The sequence below is a fragment of the Dendrobates tinctorius genome, unplaced genomic scaffold (assembly GCF_039654945.1).
Source record: "Dendrobates tinctorius isolate UK_male_01 unplaced genomic scaffold, ASM3965494v1 ptg000180l, whole genome shotgun sequence".
Lineage (NCBI taxonomy): Eukaryota > Metazoa > Chordata > Amphibia > Anura > Dendrobatidae > Dendrobates > Dendrobates tinctorius.
In genome coordinates, this window is record NW_027361847.1 from 2,220,440 (window position 1) to 2,235,965 (window position 15,526).

The window sequence follows — 15,526 nt, forward strand, 5'->3', positions numbered from 1 at the left end:
ATCTTCCAAGTACTGCGGGGATTTATGTATATCCCACTTTCTCAGTTCCACTTTGGAACTCGCAGCTCTCCGGCGCCCCCCCTTACCCTCAGGTCAGTCAGGGAACTGCACCTAGGATAATTAGTCGCCGGACAGGCTGCCTGTTGTGAACCGGCAATTAGGCTTCTGCAGTAAGGGAATTATCAATGCTGTGGCCGCAGACCCTTATTCAGCAATATAAGACCCTTCTAGACTGCCAGCAAGCCGCAATAGCCGTGCACAACGCACTGCCACCAGTCACGGTTACTTAATTCACAGTGTTAAATTAAGAGGGTCCGTGGCAAACCCCTTGAATTAGTAGCGATTATCTAACAAAGGCGTATAGTTCGATTCTTAGAGCATGGAGACAGATCTAAATAATTTCATTTATTTTCCGAAAGAGGACAGTGATTACAGATAAAAGTTGCTATAAAATTGAGACATAAAATATGTACAGTACAGGTATAAAATAAAAGTGGAGAAAACAAAGAGATTACACTCACAGTTCCATATTGTTCCTTAGGCAGACCATGTGGCTTTAAGGTGGGTGGAGGCGGAGCTGCACTTCTCCGCTCATCTGAGTTCTTGTCAGCACGGACTCTGCAGCTGTTCTGAGCTGGTTTGCCCAGGAAATGCCTTATAGACTTTCCTATGTGACATCACAGAGAGGTGCATTCTGGGTTGATCCCACCTGTCTTATCCAAGTTATGTTTTGGCTACAAAACTTAGATTAGCTATAACTTTATGGGAGAAGCTGGTATGGACTCATCAGTGGTATCATGTTTCCCAGCGTAATGAGCCCATCAAGAAAACATCAAACATCTATGCGATATGACCGTCCATTTGGGCGCAAATCCTATCTCATGTTCTGGACAGGGTAGAACTTCGAAACATACGCGGTCTCGAAGCTGGGACCGCTCAGGTTAGAAAAATATGATTTTCATATCTCTAGGGTATTTGGTTCTTATGGTATAGTCTCTCATAGTTTTATTCGTTTCAAACAAAGAAGTTTTTCCCGCACTTTTTTTCTTCTCTTTCAGCCGAGGCACATGAGAAGCCAAATGGGGTGACAGGAAATTGGTTTATGGCACTCGGGGGAAGGGAAGCTGCTGTAGTGTGCAATGTAACTGAGACACTGGCAGGCAGCTTCTCAAAGAAAATGGAGGGTTTGTTAGCACATTGCAACAGAAAACATATCTTGCAGACATTGTACATCACACCATCTATAATGTGTATATTATGTAGAATTACTATACAGGAATGAAGAGCACGCCATCTATAATGTGTATATCATGTAGAATTACTATACAGGAATGAAGAGCACGCCATCTATAATGTGTATATCATATAGAGTTACTATACAGGAATGAAGAGCACGCCATCTATAATGTGTATATCATGTAGAATTACTATACAGGAATGAAGAGCGCACCATCTATAATGTGTATATTATGTAGAATTACTATACAGGAATGAAGATCGCGCCATCTATAATGTGTATATTATGTAGAATTACTATACAGGAATGAAGAGCACGCCATCTATAATGTGTATATCATGTAGAATTACTATACAGGAATGAAGAGCACGCCATATATAATGTGTATATTATGTAGAATTACTATACAGGAATGAAGAGCACGCCATCTATAATGTGTATATTATGTAGAATTACTATACAGAAATGAAGAGCGCACCATCTATAATGTGTATATTATGTAGAATTACTATACAGGGATGAAGAGCGCGCCATCTATAATGTGTATATTATGTAGAATTACTATACAGGAATGAAGAGCACGCCATCTATAATGTGTATATTATGTAGAATTACTATACAGGAATGAAGAGCGTGCCATCTATAATGTGTATATTATGTAGAATTACTATACAGGAATGAAGAGCACGCCATCTATAATGTGTATATTATGTAGAATTACTATACAGGAATGAAGAGCGCGCCATCTATAATGTGTATATTATGTAGAATTACTATACAGGGATGAAGAGCGCGCCATCTATAATGTGTATATTATGTAGAATTACTATACAGGAATGAAGAGCACGCCATCTATAATGTGTATATTATGTAGAATTACTATACAGGAATGAAGAGCGTGCCATCTATAATGTGTATATCATGTAGAATTACTAGACAGGAATGAAGAGCACGCCATCTATAATGTGTATATTATGTAGAATTACTATACAGGAATGAAGAGTGCGCCATCTATAATGTGTATATTATGTAGAATTACTATACAGGAATGAAGAGCGCGCAATCTATAATGTGTATATCATGTAGAATTACTAGACAGGAATGAAGAGCGTGCCATCTATAATGTGTATATTATGTAGAATTACTATACAGGAATGAAGAGCGCGCCATCTATAATATGTATATTATGTAGAATTACTATACAGGAATGAAGAGCGCCCCATCTATAATGTGTATATCATGTAGAATTACTAGACAGGAATGAAGAGCGCGCCATCTATAATGTGTATATTATGTAGAATTACTATACAGGAATGAAGAGCACGCCATCTATAATGTGTATATCATGTAGAATTACTAGACAGGAATGAAGAGCGCGCCATCTATAATGTGTATATTATGTAGAATTACTATACAGGAATGAAGAGCGCGCCATCTATAATATGTATATTATGTAGAATTACTATACAGGGATGAAGAGCGCGCCATCTATAATGTGTATATCATGTAGAATTACTATACAGGAATGAAGAGCACGCCATCTTTAATGTGTATATTATGTAGAATTACTATACAGGGATGAAGAGCGCGCCATTTATAACGTGTATATTATGTAGAATTACTATACAGGGATGAAGAGCGTGCCATCTATAATGTGTATATTATGTAGAATTACTATAGAGGAATGAAGAGCGCGCCATCTATAATGTGTATATTATGTAGAATTACTATACAGGGAAGAAGAGCGCGCCATCTATAATGTGTATATTATGTAGAATTACTATACAGGGATGAAGAGCGCGCCATCTATAATGTGTAATTATGTAGAATTACTATACAAGGATGAAGAGCGCGCCATCTATAATGTGTATATTATGTAGAATTACTATACAGGGATGAAGAGCGCGCCATCTATAATGTGTATATTATGTAGAATTACTATAGAGGGATGAAGAGCGTGCCATCTATAATGTGTATATTATGTAGAATTACTATACAGGGATGAAGAGCGCGCCATCTATAATGTGTATATTATGTAGAATTACTATACAGGGATGAAGAGCGCGCCATCTATAATGTGTATATTATGTAGAATTACTATACAGGGATGAAGAGCGTGCCATCTATAATGTGTATATTATGTAGAATTACTATACAGGGATGAAGAGCGCGCCATCTATAATGTGTATATTATGTAGAATTACTATACAGGGATGAAGAGCGCGCCATCTATAATGTGTATATTATGTAGAATTACTATACAGGGATGAAGAGCGCGTCATCTATTATGTGTATATTATGTAGAATTACTACACAGGGATGAAGAGCGCGCCATCTATAATGTGTATATTATGTAGAAATACTATACAGGGATGAATAGCATGCCATCTATAATGTGTATATTTTGTAGAATTACTATACAGGGATGAAGAGCGCGCCATCTATAATGTGAATGTTATGTAGAATTACTGTGATGTACAATATCTGCAAGATATGTTTTCTGTTGCAATGTGCTAACAAATCCTCCATCCTAGGACATTGTAAACTGTCAGTAGTAGGAATTCCTTCCCCCCAGGTTTTACCAACCCTGCCACTTCCTCTGGAAGAGCAGGAATGTTAATTAGCTAGACCATCTTCCTCACACCATTTGGCTTCTCTCAGCTGAAAGAAAAATGTGGGAAAAAGGTCTTTGTTTGAAATAAAACTTTAAGAGCCTGCCCTGCGAAAACCGTACCAAGTAGAGATATGAAAATCATATTTTTGTAACCTGAGCGGTCCCAGCTTCGAGACCGTGTATGTTTCGAAGTTCTACCCTGTCCAGAACATGAGATAGGATTTGCGCCCAAATGGATGGTCATATCGCATAGATGTTTGATGTTTTCTTGATGGGCTCATTACGCTGGGAAACATGATACCACTGATGAGTCCATACCAGCTTCTCCCATAAAGTTATAGCTAATCTAAGTTTTGTAGCCAAAACATAACTCGGATGAGAGAGGAGGGATCAACCCAGAATGCATCTCTCCGTGATGTCACAAAGCAAAGCCTATAAGGCCTTCCCTGGGCAAACCAGCTCAGAACAGCTGCAGAGTCCGTGCTGACAAGAACTCAGATGAGCGGAGAAGTGCAGCTCCGCCTCCACCCACCTTAGCCGCATGGTCTGCCTAAGGAACAATATGGAACTGTGAGTGTAATCTCTTTGTTTTCTCCACTTTTATTTTATACCTGTACTGTACATATTTTATGTCTCAATTTTATAGCAACTTTTATCTGTAATCACTGTCCTCTTTCGGAAAATAAATGAAATTATTTAGATCTGTCTCCATGCTCTAAGAATCGAACTATACGCCTTTGTTAGATAATCGCTACTAATTCAAGGGGTTTGCCACGGACCCTCTTAATTTAACACTGTGAATTAAGTAACCGTGACTGGTGGCAGCGCGTTGTGTACGGCTATTACGGCTTGCTGGCAGTCTAGAAGGGTCTTATATTGCTGAGTAAGGGGCTTCAGCCACAGCATTGATAATTCCCTTACTGCAGAAGCCTAATTGCCGGTTCACAACAGGCAGCCCGTCCGGCGACCAATTATCCTAGGTGCAGTTCCCTGACTGACCTGAGGGTAAGGGGGGCGCCGGAGAGCTGCGAGTTCCAAAGTGGAACTGAGAAAGTGGGATATACATAAATCCCCGCAGTACTTGGAAGATTGATAGCAGTGGTGGGGCATCCAAATTAACCTCCCCCTGCGGCAAATTGTAGAGCGAGATTAGCTTGCTGGATATTTTTGTCACATGGTGCCAGTGGTGGGATAACTAAGATAAGCCCCACTGCGCCTGTGATAGCCGTGTGCCGGCATTGTGTCACGTCCCTCCGTCCGCTGATACACCGGGTCAGTGGTGGGATTGTGACATAGTGGTGACACAGGGTCCGCTGTCCGTCGCGTTTTGGTGGCAGCGGGACCCCCGTTAGTGTCGCCCGTAAGTAGACGAACGGCGGTGGGTTGTTCGTCACATATTGGTGGCAGCGCGGTGGGATAATCCTAGAGCATTAGTGATTTGGTTTGAGCAATCATTCCTCTCACTAAAAACCTGCACGGTTCCTGCGGGAATCCTGCATCATAGGTTTTGGAGAACAGACTCAGTGGTTACTAGTTCTGAGACATTTGTGTGTACGTACAAGTATTCCCTCCCGTTTCTTCGTTTTTCTTTTTCTATCTTTTATTTGGCAACCATGGCGGCAAAAGGAGAACCTTGGTACAACCGGCAGACAAAGGAAGTTCTTGCTGCGTTATGCACGTACCAAGGCCTTGACGCCACAAACAAAAACAGAGCTCAAATGATCGCGGCTCTAGTGCAGCTGGACAACGACCAGAATCCAGCGAGCGCAGAAGTTGGCCCAAGTTGCAATGGGGCTGCAGCAGAGGCTCCACTCCTGAGCGCTGGCCCCACATTCAACCAGAACGGGGTGGACCCCTATCTGCAAATGGCCTTGGACGAACTCCCCGCCGAAGACAGGGATGGGCGGGTGAGGCTGATCCAGCAATATCGGCAGGAGGCCCAAGCCGAACGTGAGTGCCAAGCTGAGGCTGAGAGAGCAGAGCAGCGAGCCGAGAGGGAGGCGCAGAGGGCCCATGAACTGGAGGTACTCCAGCGGGGTGGGAATGCCCCCACAGCCCGAAGCAGTGAGCCCAGCAGCGTCCAGACTCCTAAACCCCGGCCAGAGCATTTTCCCGTGATGGAAAAGGATGGGGACTTGGACACATTTCTGCGAGCCTTTGAGAAAGCCTGCAGACAGTACCAGCTGCCTCGAGACCAATGGGCAAGGTACTTGACCCCAGGGCTAAAAGGCAAAGCCCTGGAGGCATTTGCTTCTCTTCCGCCAGAAGCCGATGACGACTATGACGCCATAAAGCAGGCGCTGATCGCCAAATACCGGCTGACACCTGAGGTATACCGAAAGAAGTTCCGACACCTCCAACGTGGCCCACACGATAGCTACAGTGATGTGGTGCAAGGACTCAGGACCCACTTTGACCAGTGGATCCATGGACTGTCCGTTGAAACCTTTGAGCAGCTACGGGACCTGATGATCAAAGACCAGTTCCTGCATCTCTGCCCAGCTGAGGTCCGACAGTTCATCCTGGACCGCGAACCAACGAACGCGGACAAAGCGGCGCAGATCGCCGACAACCACGAGGCCAACCGGAAGCCCGAGACGCGGAGGCCAGTCGCCACCAGCTGGAAAGGGGGTAAGCCAGCAACCAACCCCAATGCCCCAGCTAGCCGTCCCTCCAGAGGCCCTGTCCCTGTTGCCAACAACAGGCCGGCTACTGACAGTCGCCTGTGTCACCACTGCAAGCGGCCTGGTCACTTCTCTTACACCTGTCCGGATAGGCCGAAGAACCCCCCAGCCAAGGCCCCCGGGCCCAACGCCTCTGTTCTTTTGGTGGGAGGTGTGGTTGGGAGGGCTGACGACAACGTTCAACCTGTTCAGGTGGGGGCCCGTCTTGCTACAGGCCTCAAGGACACCGGGGCTGAACGAACCCTCATCCGTCCTGGACTGGCGGCCCCTGAAGAGTTTGTTGAGGGGAAAACCCTGACTGTCACCGGGATTGGAGGCACCCGTTGTCCCTTGCCAGTGGCACGAGTTTTTCTTGACTGGGGTGCCGGGAGCGGGTTGAGGGAGGTGGGAGTGTCTGAAAACCTGCCCACTGATGTTTTATTGGGGACTGACTTGGGGCGGATGGTTGCATACTACGTCCCTGACACCCTTCCCCAAACTGATAATAAGGGTAACGTTAACCCTGATGATGATGATGATGACGGGAAACTGAATGTGTTACCTGCTAATGCCTTGATGAGTAATGATGCAACTAACAACCATTCTTTCCCCAGGTACGATGCTGATGCTGATGTGAATGTGTTAAATATTAATAATCCGTTAATTTCTTATAAGACCCAGTTCTGTAGAATGCTTTAGCTTACATGACATAGGCTATTTTTAAGCTTGGCTCATGGTAGAAAGACAGCTCCATATATGTAGAGACCACGTGCTTTAGGAGACGTATATAATTCATGGCTAACTGTAGAGGTCGCTCCTCTTCTTCCCTCACCATCATGAGAGACAGACGCAAGATGACATGACATAACAGCTGGTATATTACTTGACGGCGATGTGAGAAGCCGAACTGAGACACAGCAGCCATTTGCTATTCAGGATCTCGGAGAGAAGAAGAATACATGTTGCTTTTGCCATGTGGGATCTCAGAGCATGATCTAATGGACAATATCTCTTTCACTTATTTTTATTCACCTGTTTTTCTGTAATAACCTTTCTTTGATGGAAGAAACCAAATAAACCACTATATTTTTATCTGGTAACTAGTCCTGAGTATTTTACAGGATATGCATTATTTTACATTGGAGAGCCAGCCAGATCTGAATTTTTGTACTTTTTTGCGGATTTCCCTCAACTTGCCCACACGGGGGAATGGACTTTGCTAACGTCAAATCATATGTGCAAGTTATCGGGAATTCCACTACTTACAAGAATTTAACAGAACCTAGAAGTAAGAAGTACCAGATAGATTGAGAAGTACTACAAGTGCCAAAAGTACCAGACGTAAGCCAGACGTGTAAAGACAGGAACCCAGCGTTGTCCATCAAAGGGAACAAGCTGAGACATTTCAAGGTAAGAGAAATGGATGTCATTAATTGTCTTGCTAAGCAGAGTAAATTGAAATTTAAGTCTGTAGACAATTCTAATTCAGAAGTTTTATGGTTAAGTTTATATGCCGAGTGTGAACTCGAGAATCAGAGGTTAGATTCTAAGTTTTTCAATAGAGAAAGAGAGAGATTAAAAAATATTCTACAGATGGTAGATATATTTCATAGATCTGTGTCAGAGAAATCTAAAAATGATTGTGTAGAGGATAGTGATATTCCCGAGATTCACTGTAATGTGGAGAAACAGTTACAAGTAGTAGCAGCCATTGAAGGTGACCTTGCAGACGTGGAACAAGATGGAGAAGTAGGAGGAGACTTCAGAACTGACGTAGAGGATGTACAAAGGAAAGACGTACCACTAAAAATAGAAGACTCACAGGCCCAAATCCGAAGTAGCGTGAGGAAGGATTTGATAAAGATATGCCAAATAATTCCTGCTTATGACAACAAAATAGATGTTTATAGAAACTCTGAGATCTTTGAAAGTTGTTCTGATAACTTTGATTTATCTAACGAGGAGAAGAATCAGTTGTTCAAAATGTGGATCCCTGTAAATTTTGCTAGGAGATTGTCTTTAAAGTTATCTGGTGAAACACATGAGAATTTAACTGATAAAGACAGATTAAAAATTCTCATTTTTTGTTCATCAAATGAAAATCATCCAGATATTGATATTCTTCAAAAATTAAGAATTGGTCGGAAGGAATGTATTTTTACGTTCATGTCCATATATGAACGTTTGTATAGAATGCTGAGTGAGAAGGTCAAAACACCGTCCCTCATAAGGAGTTTTGTAAGCAAATTTTGGTTTCTAAATCCTGCATCTCGTGTTATTGCATCACAAAAAGATTCTTTGTTTGAATGTGCGCAATCCCTTGATTTTGCCAGAAAACACGAGAATCGTGAGAGGAAAGTAAATTGTGCTAATTTTGTAAAGACAGGCAGAGTAAAATCTTATCAGAAGCCTGTATTAGCAAAGCCTTCTAAAATGAGATTTCCCCAAAATCAAATCTACGAAGAAAGAAAAAGAAAATCACATGTTTGTTATAAACCATATGGAATGATGCAAAAGAACACCGAAAAGACACAAATTGAATTAAGAAAAATGATGAGTTCTGATTTTCTTTCTGTAACAAAGATGGCCGAATTTAACAGACAGAAACAGGTGGTGAGTGACATCATGGCCTGTAAACTGAATACTCTGCTCCAAGAATCTATCAGCTTTAAAATGGCAAGAACCTTTCAGGATATTTTTTGCAGAGAAATAAGTATGGGTGTAGGAATTGGTTAGAAAAAGTAATATATATATTGTGTAACAGTGTTATACAATTAGTGAGTTATATGTAATTATTTTATAGAGTATAATCCTGTAGTTTTATGGTTTGTGGATATATACATAGTCATACAGTATATATATAGAGTGTTTGTAGAAGTAGAAATAGTAGAACTGTATTTTTTAATGAAAATTAAAATCTACATCAGTAATAATATTTAGAATATGAATATGATATTAACCTTATTTTTTTATGTTTCCTTAGAATTTTCATTTCAAAGCAGGACTTAATCGAGAAAAATTCTCTTCCAAGGATTTATGCCTTTATTTACACAGGAAGTTGCAATATTGCATGATTTTATATATCTAACCCTTAAAAGGAAATAACCAATTGCTTTTTAAAATGTTCTGGGTGTGTGCTTTTTTACTGCATGGTTTGAATGACAACCACAGCAGGGGAATTTGAACCTTGTTCTAATAATACAAGTATACCAGTATACTATGTCCCTGTTCCTTAGGAAAAGAATTTTAAAGGGGGTCTCAACTTTTGCAAAGCAATGGAATTTTTTTTCCAGGCCTAAATGTCAAGTATAGCTATACATATATATTTATGTCATGTGTATTTGGGGAATATTCAAAGAAATATTAAGAGACTAAATTGAAATAGTTTACAATGCATTGATAATTAGGATAATTTGGGTTAAAATACGTGTATTCATCACACCTTCATATGTGAGGTATTTGGTTTAAAGTTAATATGTGACACAGTCTGAGTGACAGTGACTGAGTGTATGAGCAGCTGCTGAGCGAGTAATGTGATACGTTTGTGAGACCTCAGGATCCTGAATGCATGAGAGAAAGAAAAAAAAAACCCCCAAAGCTTTTATCTTTAGGAAATTATTAGAATATTAAGATACATAATGAAATATTATCTATACAAACATATATTTCTATATTTCTATAGTAATTATTATTTCTTGATTTAGTTAATTGTGGATAAGTGCAATCGCACAACAAAATAGAAAATAGTTTAGGAAGAAAATCTATTCTTTCCTTATCAGCTTTAGCTCTTTTAAACAGGCACCAGCACAGAGCCTGGTATTCACCAGCTGCATCTGGGAATAGTGGACCTTCCTTCTCTGTCCAAGTGTGTTAATCTTAAACTACATTTAAATTAATTTTTCCAAAGGATAATTTTATGATATTCAAATTAATTTTGATGGTTACACATCTTCAGACAAATAATGGTATAAGCAAGTATAAATTCACATAATTTATACATTAATTATTTTTAATTTTGGTTTTGATAAATGAATTATTTCATGAAACAATATTTTTTGGTATTAAGGGGGAAAATATGTTTTTTATCCTGACTACATCATCACATTTGATTAATACCTCTTCTTCACACATTTTAATAGGAAAAAATATTAATAAGGTGCAATGGTATAAGTATTGGGTATAATAACAAGTATTATAAAGAGTCATTTCTTTACACTAAGAGGAATTACATGCAAAGTTGCATAATTTGAATATTTTGGTAACACAAGTTTATGACAATTATGAAATAATCCAGATCATGGAAATATTAAGGGTATATGTTACTGAAGACATAACTACTCTGCATCAACATAAAGGCCTTATTCTTATTTTTATTTTCATTCTTATTTTTCATTATTTTTAATTTTTTCACCAATATTTAGTAAAGTAATATCTATTGAGAATATTGCTTCATTAAATATAGCAATGATATGGTTCTATTACTAAGGAAAATGTTTCACTTCTGAGTTATATGCAACAATTCTTTTATTCATTCATTCGCTCACTCATATATTCTTATTTTGGTTCATGGCTATACATTCCTACATATTATTAGTATAATAAATATATTCCTTATTAATAAAGATGATAACACTGGTTACATAAAACACAGTGACACCTATGGGTTGAAAAAGGTAATTACACCTATGACATAAAAAATGTTCTATCACATGAAAAATGTGGATAATAATGTATTATCACTTATTATTGGTTTATTATTTTAAATATTGAAATCCATATATGGTACAAATTCTGATCATAATTATATGGATATTACTGATTGCTATGGTACGCTGTGATATTATGGGATAGGGAAATTACCAGATTTGGTATAGAATAGGGAATGAAGACTTCAAGCAAGATACTGAAATTATGTTAATAAAGACTTTTCACATTTCTAAACTTCATTGATTTTTATCAGTTGCAAGAAGAAGAATGCCGCGATCCAGAAGTCCCAGAAGGTAACAAAGCTATGATTACTGAGTAATAGACTGTTAATTACAAATGCAGTATCCACCACTGACAGTCACAAGTGCAGTATCCACCACCGACAGTCACAAGTGCAGTATCCACCACTGACAGTCACAAGTGCAGTATCCACCACCGACAGTCACAATTAAAGTGTCTAACCTGACAACCAGAGGACGATGATCCTATGATGCTGAGATGAACGGTGTTATCACGTTCTTATCAAGTTCCAGAGGTTTTCAATCACCTGAAAAGCTTCGATGAAAGCTGGTGAACAATGAAGGTAATTATCAGGAAGCTACAACCCTGACATATGTCCTGTGCATTAGGACAAGGACTGGTTATGGTGCTATGTTTAGCAAGGAAGAGTCATTTTAACCCTTGCTTTGCTGACCAAAGACGTCACACCTGTTCAAAGACCAGTACCGATGGAGGATTCCAGAATATCCAAGGCGAGCCAATGTAAGCCCAGGTTTTTAAAGATGACACTGCACAGATATTAAAGCTGCATTTCATCTATAGACTTTGTTTCTTATCAACATTTGAATTTATGGACTTTGATTTGATACACCACACAATTCCTACAACATCTATATGCTATAAGAAAACTGTATTTTTAAAAGAACCAAGAAGAAGACAGAAGACATCAAAATGAAGACCAGATGACATCAGATGATGATGACTGGACCTGAGATGATTCAATTTAGACTTAGGGAAGTATAATTATACATATTTTATATGAATATTGTTCACGGCTTACCATAACATGAATTCACATCAATTATGTCATTGAGTACTTATAACGGTAATCTAATATTATTATTATTATTATTATTATTGATATTAAATTATTTTGTCAAAGAAGAAGAAAAGAAGAAAAAAGATCGTTATATTTGAGGGTTCCAATTAACCCCTTCACCCCCAAGGGTGGTTTGCACGTTCATGACCGGGCCAATTTTTACAATTCTGACCACTGTACCTTTATGAGGTCATAACTCTCGAACGCTTCCATGGATCCCGGTGATTCTGACATTGTTTTCTCGTGACATATTGTACTTCATGTTAGTGGTAAAATTTCATTCAAATAACTTGCGTTTATTTGTGAGAAAAACGGAAATTTGGCGAAAATTTTGAAAATTTCGCAATTTTCCAACTTTGAATTTTTATGCCCTTAAATCACAGAGATAAGGCACACAAAAAACTTGATAACTAACATTTCCCACATGTTTACTTTACATCAGCACAATTTTGGAACCAAAATTTTTTTTTGTTAGGAAGTTATAAGGGTTAAAAGTTGACCAGCGATTTCTCATTTTTACAACACCATTTTATTTTTAGGACCACATCACATTTGAAGCCACTTTGAGGGGTCTATATGATAGAAAATACCCAAAAGTGACACCATTCTAAAAACTGCACCCCTTAAGGTGCTCAAAACCACATTCAAGAAGTTTATTAACCCTTTAGGTGCGTCACAGGAATTTTTTTGAATATTTAAAAAAAAATGAACATCTAACTTTTTTTCATAAAAAAAATACTTCAGGTTCAATTTTTTTTATTTTACCAAGGGTAACAGGAGAAATTGAACTGCAAAAGTTATTGTGCAATTTGTCCTGAGTACGCAGATACCTGATATGTGGGGGGGAACGACTGTTTCGGCGCATGGCAGAGCTCAGAATGGAAGGAGCGCCGTTTGACTTTTTCAATGCAAAATTGGCTGGAATTCAGATTGGACGCCATGTCACGTTTGGAGAGTCCCTGATGTACCTAAACAGTGGAAACCCCCTACAAGTGACCCCATTTTGGAAACTAGACCCCCCAAGGAACTTATCTAGATATGTGGTGAGAACTTTGAACCCACAAGGGCTTTACAGAAGTTTATAACGTACAGCGGTACAATTAAAAAATCATATTTTTTCCACAAAAATGATCTTTTCACCCCAATTTTTATTTTCCCAAGGGTAACAGGACCCTAAAAGTTATTGTGCAATTTGTCCTGAGTACGCTGATACCCCACATGTGGGGGTAAACCACTATTTGGGCGCATGGCAGAGCTCGGAAGGGAAGCAGCGCCATTTGACGTTTTTGGCTGGAATTGAGATCGGACACCATGTCGCGTTTGGAAAACCCCTGATGTACCAAAACAGTGGAAACCCCCCACAAATGACACCATTTTGGAAACTAGACCCCCTAAGGAACTTATCTAGATGTGTGGTGAGAACTTTGAACCCCCATGGGCTTCACAGAAGTTTATAACATAAAGCCATACAATTAAAAAATAATATTTTTTCAACAAAAATGATCTTTTCACCCTCAATTCTTATTTTTCCAAGGGTAACAGGACCCTAAAAGTTATTGTGCAATTTGTCCTGAGTACGCTGATACCCCACATGTGGGGGTAAACCACTATTTGGGCGCATGGCAGAGCTCGGAAGGGAAGCAGCGCCATTTGACGTTTTTGGCTGGAATTGAGATCGGACACCATGTCGCGTTTGGAAAACCCCTGATGTACCAAAACAGTGGAAACCCCCCACAAATGACACTATTTTGGAAACTAGACACCCTAAGGAACTTATCTAGATGTGTGGTGAGAACTTTGAACCCCCATGGGCTTCACAGAAGTTTATAACATAAAGCCATACAATTAAAAAATCATAATTTTTCCACAAAAATGATCTTTTCACCCTCAATTCTTATTTTTCCAAGGGTAACAGGACCCTAAAAGTTATTGTGCAATTTGTCCTGAGTACGCTGATACCCCACATGTGGGGGTAAACCACTATTTAGGGGCATGGCAGAGCTCGGAAGGGAAGCAGCGCCATTTGACGTTTTTGGCTGGAATTGAGATCGGACACCATGTCGCGTTTGGAAAACTCCTGATGTACCAAAACAGTGGAACCCCCCACAAATGACACCATTTTGGAAACTAGACCCCCTAAGGAACTTATCTAGATGTGTGGTGAGCACTTTGACCCCCCCAGTGCTTCACAGAAGTTTACAACGCCCGGGCGTGAAAATAAAAAATTCGTATTTTTTCCACAAACATGATCTTTTAGTCACCATTTTTTTTATTTTCCCAAGGGTACCAGGAGAAATTGGACCCCAAAAGTTGTTTTCCAATTTGTCCTGAGTACGCTGCTACCCCATATGTGGGAGAAAACTACTGTATGGGCACACGTCAGGGCTCGGAAGGGAAGTAGTGACGTTTTGGAATGCAGACTTTGATGGAATGGTCTGCGGGTGTCATGTTGCCTTTGGAGAGCCCCTAATGTACCTAAACAGTGGAAACCCCCCACAAATGACACCATTTTGAAAACTAGACCCCCCAAGGAACTTATCTAGATGTGTGGTGAGCACTTTGACCCCCCCAGTGCTTCACAGAAGTTTACAACGCCCGGGCGTGAAAATAAAAAATTCGTATTTTTTCCACAAACATGATCTTTTAGTCACCATTTTTTTTATTTTCCCAAGGGTACCAGGAGAAATTGGACCCCAAAAGTTGTTGTCCAATTTGTCCTGAGTACGCTGACACCCCATATGTGGGAGAAAACTACTGTATGGACACACGTCGGGGCTCGGAAGGGAAGCAGTGACGTTTTGGAACGCAGACTTTGATGGAATGGTCTGCGGGTGTCATGTGCGTTTGGAGAGCCCCTGATGTACCTAAACTATTGAAACTCCCCACAAGTGACCCCATTTTGGACACTAGACCCCCCACGGAACTTATCTAGATGTGTGGTGAGCACTTTGAACCCCCAAGTGCTTCACAGAAGTTTATAACACTCGGACGTGAAAATAAAAAAATCATTTTTTTTCCACAAAAATGATATTTTTGCCCCCAATTTTTTATTTTCCTAAGGGTAACAGGAGAAATTGGACCCCAAAAATTGTTTTGCAATTTGTCCTGAGTAGGCTGATACCCTACATGAGGGGGTAAAACACTGTTTGGGCGCATAGCAGAGCTTGGAAGGGAAGGAGCACCATTTGACTTTTTCAACTCAGAAT